Source organism: Podarcis filfolensis (assembly GCF_964270895.1).
Source record: "Podarcis filfolensis genome assembly, chromosome: 7".
NCBI lineage: Eukaryota > Metazoa > Chordata > Lepidosauria > Squamata > Lacertidae > Podarcis > Podarcis filfolensis.
The window spans coordinates 47,299,475-47,313,804 of NC_139603.1; the positions used below are offsets into that span (position 1 = coordinate 47,299,475).

The following is a 14,330-nucleotide window of genomic DNA, read 5'->3' on the forward strand; positions in this document are numbered from 1 at the left end:
CAGTGAAAGAGGAAGGTTGAAAGAAGTTAGGGGTCCTCAGTGCTGGCCCAACACATAGAGTTACCTAAGCTTAGGCCAACACTTGCGGGGGGGAACTTGCTGCACCATTCAGTTCTTATCCTTATCTGCCTACTGGTGCCAGGGTCATTCCTGGGAGAGGGAAGAGGAGGATATTATTAGAAGAACCATTGAAGCATGTGTTATTGTGCCGTTGCTAAGCTGCAACTATTAATGCTACATTTCCTTGGGTCTTTTTTAGTTAAGTCAGTCAGTCAACTCCTGCACGATTCGGCAACAGTGATCACCTGTGGAACATTTCGTGCCCTACTGGCGCAAGACAGCTGAACAAAGCATTCAGCATGCATGCTGCAACACCTAAGCACAAGAATGTGATTTAAAGGTAACGTGGGATTTTAATGCAGAGCTTTCCTAGGTTTAAGTCTCGACCTTAATGGTATAACTTGCATTGACATTTTTTCATTTTGTTTTGACATCATAATTGAGTCTAATCTCCACAGACTTGCATTGTGCTCTCACTTCAGATTGTAATCTTGCAGTGCAGTTTCACCCTAAGAGCATTGTAGTGCTGCTTTCTCCAAAGTGTGCGTGGAAATAATTTTACCATTGTAATATCACCTCATATTGGCTTCATAACAAGGTCTCTGAAGAGCTGCACTAAAATAATTTGGCCACTATAATGACCTCACAATGTCATGAACCAATTGCCATTACAAACTCTAAATGAGCTTGAGAAGGAACTTCTGTGCTGGCTCATTAGCAACTGCATTCTGCTATGCCGAGCCTCTAATTTAAGCCTTCCTTACTCCATTACTGGATGACCACAGCTCCAAATTAGGGTAGCGTGGTTCAGCACCGCATTTTTATTAAGCACTTGTAGAGCGACATAGGCTTTGCTTATTTTTGTCATTATCAATGGCCTGGAGAGAATAATGCTCGATGTCTAACTTTGCTTGAACAATATTATGAGAAATTAATAGGAATGCCCACACCTGAATGTTGCTAGACTTATGTGATCCAGCATCAAAACACATTCAGATCCAACTTCAGGCTTAGACTGTGATGAGGTGTAGCAGACATCTAGACCCCAGTTGACATTCCTGCATGCTTTCAAAATATTCCACTGGCTGCTTCGGCCGAAATCCTAGACCCGCTTACCAGGGAGTAAGCCCCAGTGAACTCAGTGGGTTTGCCTCTGAGAACACATGTGTAGGTTACACCATAACTCCATCTTCCTGTTTGAGGATTGGAAGCTGGGTTTTGGACAATGACTAGTTCAATAATAATGATGTTTAAGATACCCTTATCCACATAAAGATATCCTCTCCATCCAACCAGGAAGTAAAATTAACACCACTGCACTGCACATTTTATTGCACTGAGTGATTATTAAGTAGAAAGGCTGAATGTGTCTTCCTGGTGTGACCTGCTTTTCTAGGAATTATGGGGCTGTGGTAAACCATGATGCCAGTGTGCTGGAACATTCACAAGAACTGTGCAGCATACCAAAAATATCACGCCACAACTGCTGCTTTAATTCTGTAAAAAAAGATGGTTGTGTGAGTCTGCTCCAATCCAAGTCTTTACAGAACATCTGAGAAACATATTATTCATTTATAGGTTTTAAAAATCCATTTTATCCTCTTGTACTTGTCCCCCTTCTTTCTCCTTCACTAGCCTGTTTTTCCCCCTCTAGTGATGTTCTTTTGATGACATGAGAAGTCACATGGGGGGCTTCTTTAATGAGTTGGGTGCTACTCCTGAGAAAGCGTTCATTATTTTAATTGAAGCCTTCATCGCTGGCTGACTTCCAAGTGGCCTACCAGATGTCTCTCTCTTCACAATGGTCGAAACAGATTACAATGTTCTTGTTCATTTTTCCTTTCCTGACAGCCTAGTTTCAAAAAGGTGCCAGACTTTAAGGCAACATGTTCAAAAGCTGGAGGGATGTGTCTATTCAGAACAGTATGCCAAGGATGATGAAGGGACATATCACGAAAGCTCAGATATTTGCACTTGCAAAGGTAAGCTGGGATTGCCAATCAATGGCCATTTATGTGGGTAGTGTTCTATTCCTAGGAACTTAATTTGCGACTTACTGGCACATTTTGGGCAATTGTTCAGGGCTTTACAAACCACAGTTTACGAAGCTGGGAAGATGCATTGGAGCTGAGCATTCCTCCCTATGCCCTCCTTTCTTACCCTTATGTGCTGCTTCAGAACTTCATTTCTGGCTTGTATTAAGCCACAGTTGCCTGTTATGTCTGAAGTGGGGGACTGTGGCTTAATGTCAAGGCACCAAGATAATACACCAAGGTATGTTCCTCCTGGCTTAATAACCAACATGAAGCCTGTATTCCTAGCTTGGATGTTCATTGCCCACAGTGAGGTGATAGTGAGAATCTGGTTACCCTTCCCTCTGAACAGCCAAGGGGAGTCAGGAACAGTAGTTGCATCACAGGACACAGCAGAGGATGGGCGGCACTTGGATAATCAGAAGCGAGGTGTGGCGGCTGAGAACCTCTGGCTTCCTACTTCCAGGAAGTATGAATTGGCCATACCTGTCTATTTCTTACTGAGACATATTGCCTGCCCTCCAATCATCCAATCAACAGCATCTGGCATCAAGAACTACTGGAGAGGGAACTGGAGTTTTCACATCTATTTCTTGAGCTGTAAAGAATTGCTGTGCATTGATTGAGGACATCATGAGTGGGGGTCCCCACCCCTTTTTGGTTGTGTTTTGTCTGACCTTGGGGGCGTGCAGTGCTGTCCTAGGTGAGGGACAGTGGGGAAGGGGTTGGAGTCTGACCGCTTTTCAGGTGGGAGCTGGGAATTGGTATCTGATGAACTAAGGTGAGAATATGAATGTGACTGAGTATTTGGGTGAATGATGTGAGGCCTTTATTGGGGCTGGTAGAATCCTAGATTAGATTTGGTTTTAGCCTCATAATGTTGGAAGCAGAGAGATGGTAGTCTTTGTCTTCCGCCACATCTGGCTGCTGCTGGGGCTCTTATGGAGCTGTTGGCGAAATTTGTTATTGGTCTTGGTGGAATGGAAACCTCAGGAACAGTGAGAGTTAGTGGGAGTGTCCCAAGCTAAGACCTAGAGGCAAGCCGTCTGGGGCTTGGTGATAAACTGTAATGGGCTATCTACTCAACTGGGCTATGCACTCAGCAGCTAAAAGATAAAACTGTTCATCTTCACTAGTAAAGCTGCCAGCACAAATGAGCATGACCAGCAATGTGCTAATTAATACGGTTGCTATTTTAATTTGGTGTGGAAATATACAATATCCGTGTCACTTCAACAAATAGTGTATGTGGCTATGATCAGATCCATGCACACACAATTTATCAGACTAGGACGTGTGAGGCCAGGGTTCAAATCCCCACTTGGCCATGAATCTCACTAGGTGACCTTGGGCCAGTCACTGCCCCTCATCTCTACCTCACAGGGTTGTTGTGGGGATTAAATAAGGAGGGTGAGAGCCATGTATGTCACATTGAGCTCTCTGGAGAAAAGATGAGCTATAAAGACAATAAATAAATAAAAACAACCCAAGATCTGTGAAGACATACTCTACATTTTTACGATAACCTCTCACTTATCTCAAGTCATATTACTTACTCTTTCCCACATGTTTACTTTACATTCTTCTTGTTGTTTTGTTGTTGTTTTGTTATGTTGCTTTTATGTACTACCTTCAAAGTATAAAACCTAATAAATACAATAACCCCTCCCCCAAGATAATTGAAAGAAATGGAAATTTGAATGGAAGGGGCACCAAATATATTCCTTACTCAGGGCACCATTTAATCTAAGGCCAGCTTTATCAGTGGCCAGAGGAGGGCAGGGAGTGGATGACACTTTGCACATTAGGTATGCATCTAAGTTGTTTTGTGTCTGTGTCCAAACATGTAAAATGTGAATGTGGCAGTGAATGTGTCATACAGAGGCAAGTGTCAGGGAGCTGTGATTGGCTGTAGCCCCCAGTTGCATACACAAACTCAGTCTCAGGCATGCCTTTGCACCCAAGTGTGAAATAGTTGTGTTTCTGGAAGAAGTAAAAAGGGGAAAACACAAGTGTAGGGCATAGCAGGTTCAGGGTCACCCTAATGTGAAGCACAGTGCTGTGGTTGGCTCAGGGGACACTTTCGAGGTGCCAAATTCTTGCTATATCTTTTTGCCGTGAAGTAGATATGCATGTACTCGGGACGCGGGTGGCGCTGTGGGTTAAACCACAGAGCCTAGGGCTTGCCGATCAGATGGTCGGTGGTTCGAATCCCCGCAACGGGGTGAACTCCCTTTGCTTGGTCCCTGCTCCTGCCAACCTAGCAGTTCGAAAGCACGTCAAAGTGCAAGTAGATAAATAGGTACCGTTCCGGCGGGAAGGTAAATGGCGTTTCCGTGCACTGCTCTGGTTTGCCAGAAGTGGCTTAGTCATGCTGGCCACATGACGCGGAAGCTGTACGCCGGCTCCCTCGGCCAATAAAGCGAGATGAGCGCCGCAACCCCAGAGTCATCCACGACTGGACCTAATGGTCAGGGGTCCCTTTACCTTATATATGCATGTGTGTGCATGCACAAGCACAACTTTGGTTTTGCATTCCAGGCGCCAGCATGTCCCAGAATAAGAAGGATCTTTTCCCACTACAGGAGCATGAATGCTCTTCCAAGGAGATGCTTCTGCTGGTGATGGATAACTCAGAGAATTAAACTATGATTCCATGCATGGGGCATAGTATGAAACTCAGCCTTTTCAGCAAAAGATAGCCCTAGTACCATTTAAGACAAAAGAGCAAGTTTATTGTATTAAGCAAGGGTCTTTCACAGGAGGAGGTGGCCCCTAATTGTGTGAATAGTTGTGCGGGTATAAAGACCCTTGTACTGATGATTTATCTGAAAGTTCTGGGCATATTAACTTTTGCTAAGAGCAGAGACTAAAAACTTTATGGGGAATGCTACATACACTCCAAAGACCAACAAGAGAATTTAAGTTAGATGTGATTAGTATGAAGAAAGTTACATTTATTATACTCTTATGTATAATTGATCATATGAAAGGCCTTTTGTAACTATAAAAGAGACAGCACATTAAATTGTTTTACCCTGAGGATTATACAAATTTGTGGATATCGGATTGAAACACCAGCCTATTGGTTTCATTGCTATGGTAAATCATTAAGATGTTCTATTTTAATCATAAATCTTGGTATCTATTTATTGTGAATCAAATAGCTCCTCCCAGCCTTTTGCTTTGCTTCATCTGTCAGAGGCAGCCCAAGTACAATCTGGTAACAACAGCATTAATTTCTATTAATAGAGAGTGTCTGTGTTCCTTTAATATGCATGGCACATAATTTTATATTATCCTAAACATGGAGAATTATAGCTGAGAGGCCCATCGTTTATCACAGAAGAGGGTATTGGGTTTTGGAGATGAGGGGAAGCATCCAGGGTTGATAAGGAGATTCATGGCTTGCAGTCGTACATCCAGGAATGATTTACTCATTGCTGTTGTACTGAAGAAGTGTAGATTGGGGATACTGTCAGGCTGATAAAAATCAGGAGGGTATGTTTGTGCTATCCCCCCTCCAAATTCTCTTTCTTGTTCACTGGCAATTTGGTCAACTGGAACTGAAAAGACCTTTTAAGTTCTGCAAGTTAGAAAATAAAAGCAGGCAAAGGAAACACATTTTGCAAACATGAAGACTTCAAGTTAGAATCCTCAAACTTAATCGTAGTGAATCATATGAAGGAGCAAACATGTTTAGGAATTCAACACAGCGCAGAACACCTTGAATCACTATCTGCTTTCATGGTTCAACCTGAATACCACACCTTTACAACTAACAGGTGTTGAGTTGCTATGTGGACATCAGCCACCACTTTCCCCCTTTTTTGTCATTGTTGTTGTTTAGAACGGATTGCACTAAATTGATGCAGTCCTTTGCAAATGACAGCTGCGGGCAATCTTTCACAATGGTATTGCAGCTAAAAGGCTGCACAACGGTTTGTTAAGCTCTGTAAGGAGGAAAATACAGTTCCCAGGGTTCTTTGGGGGAAGTAATGTGCTTTAAATATGCTTTCAATGCCTGGTGCGGATCTGACCTGAGATTCGTTTTAGATATCCACATAGGGCGTTTTAAATACATACGCCTAAAAAATAAAATGTGAGTGTGACAAATGCCAGAATCATAGAGTGTATCATAGAGATGCACTTGTTGGAAGTTGAGATTGGAGGAAACTCCCCGTTGCACACTAAAAGGATACCAGAGTTTGCCGTTTGTTATTGTGTGAAGTGACCGTGATATTCACCTTTCTTTGTCAGTGGCTTCCATATTATTCACTCCATTCAGTTATTGTTGCTTTAGCTGCCTTCCTCCAAGGAACTGAGACTGGCATATGTGGTCACCCTCCCATATTATCTGCCCCACAACCCTGTGAGGTAGGTCAGGCTAAGAGGTTGTGACTGGCTCAAGGCCAGTGAACTATGTGGCTAGGTGGGTCACTCGCAGTGCTAGTGCAACGCTCCGTGCACCATACTGCCCTACACTTTCACCCTTTCGGTAGTCACTTCCTCCATCTCCTTCACCTAGAATGTCAGCTGCTTCAGCTGCTGCATGTAAGTCCTTAATTTGTCCAGCTCCTGGGAGAGTTTGGGAGGTGGGAAGGAATCGTTCTTGGAGAAGCAAAGAGCTTGTTGCCATAGGAGCAAACTCCATAGGGCACATAGACTCCTGTATTGCATTAGTTGTTAGGGATGATAGTGTGTTGGTATATTGCCTCTCACTCAGTAAAAACATATCCTGGGAAAGGCCAGGCAGGAGTTTTTTATTCCTTTAGCATATGATTCCATGCATGAAAAAGTTTCATTGTGCACATTAGAGTCCCTGCATCTAAAGCAGGGGAGATATATATATATTTAATTGATGGCAGCTGGTGTGGTGTACAGACAGCTGGGCTGGGAAGATCTCAGTTCGAATCAAGCCACGGTCTTTCAGCATAACTACCTAGCAGGGCCGTTGTGGAGAAAATAAAATAATACTAATAATATAAGGAGACAGACCCAGGTATGCCACCTGACGCTTACAGGAGGAGTGGTAGGGTACAAATAGGGTTGCCAACAACAGCTTGATCTGCAGAAATAAAGCTTTTCATAGCAAGGAAATACGTACAATCATCTGCTAATATCTGCATGTTACACTGCAGCGAAAAAGCGCAGGAGTCAGGCCTGTGAAATAGCAGGCACAAATGTAACACTGTACAGTAATAAATACATTTAACTAGTCCGGCTGTATATTTGAAAAGGAGGGCTGTGAAAAGAACTGACAAGGTCAAGAGAAGCTTTCTGGGGGATTTTGGGTGGATAGTGTAGGGTGGGGAGGGGGAACTGATGGAGGTGATAGTAGTGATTCCATTGGTGATGGAGGGAGAGAAATTGCCAACCTTATTACAATCCCTCCAGCTGCAAGCACACGCTCTTACAAGAGCCCCACACATGCTGTTTTAGGGCAGCTTGACATGAAGAGGTGGCTGCTGCCGGCTTTTGTTAAGAACTGTCCCCTTTGCAGGGCTGAGGGTTCCCCACCCCCCCGCAAAAAAAAAGAGGGCCGGATGAAAATGCCAAGAATTTCTCTGCAGTCAAACTTGTGTATTTCACCCGGCCCTGCCGATGTTAGTGACAGAATACTGCTGTTTCTCTTAAAGGCGGAAAAATACAGCGCCACCAGCCCTCAAAGGATCTCTGTCACGTGCTTACTTTATTGCTCTACCTTTGTGCACAGTAAGTTGCCACTTAGCTTCAGTTGCTGTTCTTGACTGACATTGTTATTTGTCTTGTACATTTCAGAACTGCTTTGTAGTTAGCCTGGGAAATTGAGAGTACATATGTGGTTAAAAATGGGCAAGGGGGGCGGGCAGGAGCAGTGAAAGAGGTGAAGAAAACGCCACTATGTTCCCATTAGTGCCTCTGCCATGCTCTCCATTTTCCTATTGTCTCCTTCCAGAGCTTTTCTGCTTAGACCGAGACTTCTGTGATTGGAGTATTAAGTTGAAAAACCAGCAAGAAAGAAGAATGTTTCTTGAAATGCTCTAATGGCCAAAGGGGTGGGGGAGAAGCCTACCAATGTATTATTTATTTAAATTTATAGTCCAGCATATGCTAAACACTTGGGGCAGGTAACAAATGGGTGGAGAAAGAATAAATAAAAACAGGATTAATAACCAAGCACAAAAATGCATTAAGCCCCACACAACTCTCAGAGGTTGCCTTGTTTGAAGTTGCGAAGGAATTTTTTACCAGGTTATGCTGATTAGTGATTGTGCAGTAATTTTGCTTCCTCTGGATGTGGGTTCCCTTACTCCGATAATCTTGAGATAAGTGCTTTTGCAGGGATCCTCTCCTTCTTGCTACAGCACACTGGGATCTGAGTTGCTCTGTGGTCTGCTGAGGTGCACAATACGGGCTGTATACAGTATGTTGGTCCCTTCCAGTTCTGCTGTTCTAACCAATCAGTTGTGTGTTATTTTAGAAGAAGAAGCTAGGATCAGCAACATGAATAGTGAAGTGGGAAGAGCTTCGATGCACACTGTGTCCCAAGAGCTTCCTATCTTGGTTCTCAATTCTGATGATCCAAATACACCACGCAAGTGATGCTACGGTTCAGGGGCAAGAAAGCGATTCTAAACTATTTGAGCCGTGCGGTTCACCTTACAAATAATTAGGGGTGTTAGAAATGCATAATAAGACTATGGAGAAATTGCCAACAGCTTCTAAGGCAAGTAGGTCAAACATAAAAGAAAACACTTCAATTTGATTAGGAAATCAGATTTGAGACTTGGCTTCACCCCTACATATCTGTTGTTATTCCGCACTCACGGGAGTGACTTAAAACAGAAATCTGTTTCTGGATATAGCCCACAATATGGCCTTGCATCAATTGAATTCTTATGATTTATTTTTTTCTGCATTAAAAAATGAGATGGAATTGGCCCAGCTATTGTTCCTAAATATCAAGATAGACTTTTGCTTCACCACCACAGAAGAGCCAAATACCCATCAAACACCACTTTTATGAAGCGTCTCAAAATGTCTAGTCTGTCCAACAACCATTGTGTTTGGATAAACTCTGAAGGCTGCCTTCTGGATTTTCTTTTCAGAGACAGGGAACGTGTGGGCCTCCTGCAGATCAGCCAACTCTGGGATTTGGGCATACTCTTGACGAATAAAGAGGATGGCACCATGCCTCCAGGGGGTTGGAATGCAGGGCAACATGTTTGCTCCAAAATAAACGTCATGTACAATACATTCATAAGGTTTGTTGGGTTTACTTACATTGTCAGGGTGCTGTCTCCTGGAGATGTTAAAACATTTAGGGGCCTTCAGCTAAGCAATTCCATGTGAAAGTCTTCTGGCAGCAGCATGTTCACACTGCGGTAGGTAACCACATGCATCGTTTTCTGTTACTAATGAAGAGTGTGTTTGCGATTGCGCCGAGAAGATGTGTCTCATAGATAGATACCAGATTGCCCTAATGGCAGACACGTGTGAAGTTGTACCATACACTTCTTGATCTGGGCCATATTTCCAAACTATAAAACTAACCACCAAAAGATCGATTTGTTTATTTAATTTATTTATTTTGCTTTATCTGTTTAGTTATTAATTTTAAATCCAGCACTTCCTCACCAAGGAACCGAGGGCAGCAAAAAACAACAAAACAATGCTGTAAAAACAACAACAACAACAACAATTTAGAACCATTTAAAAAACAATCACATGTTCTCACAGCTAATCATTTCAAGGTTGCGAGGAACAGAAACATTCAGCCATCAAATGCCTTGGTAAACAGGAATGTTTTGAATGCTCCTGAAAGTTAATAAAGAGGAAAACAGATGCACCTCACCAGAGAGGGCATTCAGCAAATGGTAAACTGCAACTGAGAAGGCCCTGTCAATGCCAATGAGATAGCACCCTGCGGTGGCACCATTAGCAGTGCCATCCTTGCCAACTGTAGGGCCCAATATGGTGTTATACAGAAATGCACTCTTTTTTGGTACTTGGGCTCAAAGCTGTTCAGGGCTTTGCATGCTTGTAGTAACACATTGGGTATGGTAGCACACTGGCAGTCAATTCAAGGCTTTCAGGACTGGTGTCACACTGTCCCATCAGGCTTCCTCGCTTACCAATTCAGCAGATGCATTCTGCACTAACTGCAGTCTCTGAACCATCTTCAAGGGCAGAACCATGTACAGCACATTGCAGTAGTCCTAGTGAGAGGTGAGTGGAGCCGGCTAGCCATGAACAGCTGTGGCTAATTGACCAGCCTAAGATGGGCTATACACTGCTAGTGACAGAAACTATTTTAGTGAGTTATGGGGATGTATGAAGTAGGTGTGCACCTGGGCACACAGTAGGGAGGCATAACTTATTCCTGTACCTGGTGGCCACAGATATCAATAATTATCAAGACAGCTTCTGTCTGCATAGCCTTTGGGTTTCTCTTCGTTGGTCACACCAAAGTGTGACAGTATGTTTGAAGAACAGAATGGAGTGTTGGGAAGGGAACTGGCTTGTCGCACATTGGTGGCAAGGGGGGATTTCTTCAAACTGCAAAGAGCAGCTTCAAAGGAGCAATTTTTGCCACTATTGCAGCAGGGAAAATTGAGCTGCTCCTCCTTGTCTGCGGTAGTCCTGATAATTATGCTTTTTAAAAAGTGCACATTAAATGCAAAGATACATTTAATATCATGTATAATTTGTTCCTTAGATAGGTAGGACACACACATTTCATAGGCTGAGCCCTGTTAGGCATTCTGGGGCATGGTCTTGCTTTCGGATGGAAACCATACCTTGAACAGGAAGGGGAAACTATTCAAGTGTAACCTATCCATTAACTGAGTAAAAACCTTATTGTGACTTTGCTAAGGAGATTGCTCGAAAATGGAGATTGCTAATGGTTGGGAAATACTCAGACATCTGTATAGAATGTGTAGAAGTTGCGGGGGGGGGGGGGGACACACACATCATCAAAGCTTCAGAAAGGTTACACAGACTCCCTTGCCCATCTAAGAGAAGGAGATCTGATAAAGGTTTGTGTTGCGTGTCTGTGCATGTGTGAGAGAGTGAGAGAGAGTAAAGCAGCTGTCCTCAACTTGTAGCCCTCCAGATGTTGTGTTGTACTAGAACTCTCTCATCACCACTGGCCATGCTAGCTGGGGTTGCTAGGGGCTTGAGTCCAACAGTGTCTCTCTATCTGCCTAACACCCTCCTTCCTTGTCTGAGCACCCAAGTAGTTTTAGAGCATAGACAAAACGAGGGGTAAGTTGAGAAAGAGAGAGACTGGTTGAAGGCACCTTGCTGGTGCCAAGTGCATCTCTCTGGAGTCCTGAACTGAGGTAGTGATGCCTCTGCCTGGATTATGCCTAGTCCTTATCCCCACCCAAAAATAAATCAAACCCAGGGAGTGCTGCCCTGGATATTCTCAATATTTGGAGATGTGGGGAGTGGAATCTGTCTGCTTTTGTTGTGTGTTTCTTTTTTCGATTGATTTTCCTGGGTGTTTTTATCATTATTAATGTACTCTTCAGAGATAGCTAGCAAAAATGTTCAAATGCTGAGGAGTCAAACCCTTTTTAAGCTATTTTTGTTTACTTTTTTTAAATGCAAATGACCCTTTGTTATGAGGTCAAGAAAGACTATTCTGATTAGGCCTAGAATGTGTTCTCTCTTTCTTGCTCTCTTCCTAAAGTGCCTGGTATAGAAACTGTTAAATCAAAGCCAGATGAGAAGTCCAAAATGTACTATTTATGTTCCTTTGAACATCATTCTAGACCTTTTAACATGCTTCTCCCAATTAAGCTGTTCAGGCCACAGATCTAAATAGCTGCCTGCACTGGTTGCCAATTGATTAATTCCCTAATGATGGATTGAAGCTACTGTTTTTGTTTCTTAATCTTCTCTTCTCCATTAACGGCGAATCATTCAGTGAATGTTCCTTTCAAAAAAATAAGTAAACAAACTGGAGTAAGGGGGAGCAATTTGCATGTGGATTTATCACAAAATGATGTTTTGATTGGTGTTAATGATACAGTTATTTTGTTTTATCATATTTGTATAGCCCCAGCCGTGTGCTATGCTACTGTGCAAATCTAAAGAGTCATTATTAGGACTTAATCTTACAAAAATGCTGGGGATTTAAACACAGCGTATTAACCAATGTAATCCCAGAAAATAGCATGGTCAACCTGAGTTCAAATACCTCCTTTGCTAAGGAGGATTCAATGGGTGGCCTTGGCCTGTAAATGGAAATGATGACTGACTGTACCTATTGCTCTAAATAAGTTTTCTAAAAGTTTATTGCTTTGTTAATATATACAAGTGACCGGGATCCCTGTGAAAACCAGTGGGGGTGGTGATGGTGGGAAGGTGAACTTTGGGGGAAATCTCTTCTCCCAGGGGCAAAGGAGAAGAAACAGCTGGATTTTGCCCTTCCCCATCCAGTGACTTCGGAGGGGAAGAGGAGGGTGCTGCTAATCTTTCCTTTGGTGTGCAGAAGTGTGCTGTGTTGGGAGGGGAAGAAATTAGGGCTCAGAAAGATAGCAACAGTGCAGTCTCAGAGCCCAATTTGCCTTCCTCTTTCTCTGCGGTCCCTTCACAGAGGAAGGGAGGATTCATGCAACATAATTTATCCTTCCATCCCTGCTCAAGGCTACTGTCTACATACTGGTCTCTGTGCAGTAAGACAGATTCCCCAGTGGAACTGGGAAGTGCTTATGTACTGCCAACAGCTGGAGCTGTTTTGAAGGGTTATAGGAGAAATTGCATTAAAAAAAACCACCATAATGTTGCTTTAAAAAAGATTTTTAAAAGACCATTTGCAGTCACTGTCATCAATGATGTTGCTAAAATCATCTGGTTGCTAAAAGTGACCAGGAAGTGTGTGTTTGTTTGTTTTTAAAGAAAAAATATATGAAATTTATTTCTTTATTTAGCAAATTTATACACCACTTTTCATTTGCAACAATAACAAAGAGATTCAGTAAAATGTTTTCATACCAAGGCATCAGAACTGGTACTAGCGGTCAAGGTAAACAGATGGGTCCTTAACAGTTGGCAAAAGAATGGCAAAAGAATTCCAACTGAAATTAGGTGCCCATTAGTCATTACAGCATTATGGTGTTGTAGACCTTTATTTCTTAGCTAGATGAGCATTTTTGTCCCAGTTAAAACATTCAGAAGGACTGCACCCAAAGCAAATATGCCCCACTGGGACATACTCATAGAGAAAAGTACAGCACTCTTGATAGTAGGGAAAGTCAGCTGCAATTCTCATTGTAGCTTACTGAGTAAGAACAACCATTGGGTAATGGACACTTCTGAAAGCAGCCCTAGCCAAATGCCCACCATACCAATACTTTGTGGGTTAAACCAGCCTCATATAACCAGCATGCTTGAGTCTAATGAATGCATGAAGGGGTTGATGTCATAGAGTAAGCTGTCCTGCTTTAGTATTAGCTTATGCCGCTTCCCCTCACCTTGAGAAGAAATAGATGACCAAGCCTTTGTTCCCTCAGCCTTTATGGTGTGTGAGGAGCTCTGAATTGTTCCCTCCAGCCGCATGGCTTTAACCAGCCTCTTTTGTTTCAGACCAGAATGGAGAAAGAAAACAGTGTTTTCTTATACCAATAGTTTAGGAACTTTTACCATTTTGTAACCAAGCTACATTTTACTGCCTGTTCAATGTTTGTTTGTTTTTTACTGCTGTATGGAAGACCACATGAATCTGACCTTTGGAGAGTTTGTAAATAAACCATTTTATAACTTTCCAAACATTTTTCTATGCTAAGGTGAGTAGGAAACTTTGGAAGGAGCTTTATAAAGGGGACATTTTGGAGTTCATTGGAAAGGGCTCACTTTAAAGGTTTTACAGTCTATATTTCCACACTTTTCTTTGCTGCAGGTTTTGCCATGTTAAATCTCTGCTGGGGTTCTCTTGCCCCAAACTGGACCTTGGTTTCCAAGGAATTTTTGCAACAAACTTGAATCAGAATATCCTATTGTGCAGGATCTTGAAATAATCTCCCATGAAATTCTCCATTCCTCCTGCTCTGAGGGAGGGGAATGTATACACTATCTCAGCCTACTGCGACATCTAGCATTCTTCTTGGTAAAATACAGAAAGGAATATTTACCTACTTCACAGTGCCATTAAGAGGCTGCATTAATTAAATGTTTGCAAAGCTTGTTGAGATTATCAAGTGGAATAATCTGTCGTTCATATAAATACAAAATGTTATTGTGTTG

At 42.6% G+C, this 14,330-nt stretch overlaps 1 long non-coding RNA gene across 3 annotated transcripts in view; it reads left to right on the forward strand.

Moving 5' to 3' along the window:
• The first annotated feature begins 272 nt into the window (after positions 1-272).
• Positions 273-14,330, forward strand: part of LOC310766661 — a 55,699-nt gene continuing 41,641 nt past the window's right edge. For 2 of the 3 annotated variants that reach the window (XR_014550317.1, XR_014550318.1), the window contains exons 1-3: positions 273-400; positions 1,912-2,042; positions 7,733-7,808. This is a non-coding gene — a long non-coding RNA (uncharacterized lncRNA). Of the gene's footprint in view, positions 401-1,911; positions 2,043-7,732; positions 7,918-14,330 lie in introns of those variants that run through there. The other variant, XR_014550319.1, reaches the window with a different exon arrangement.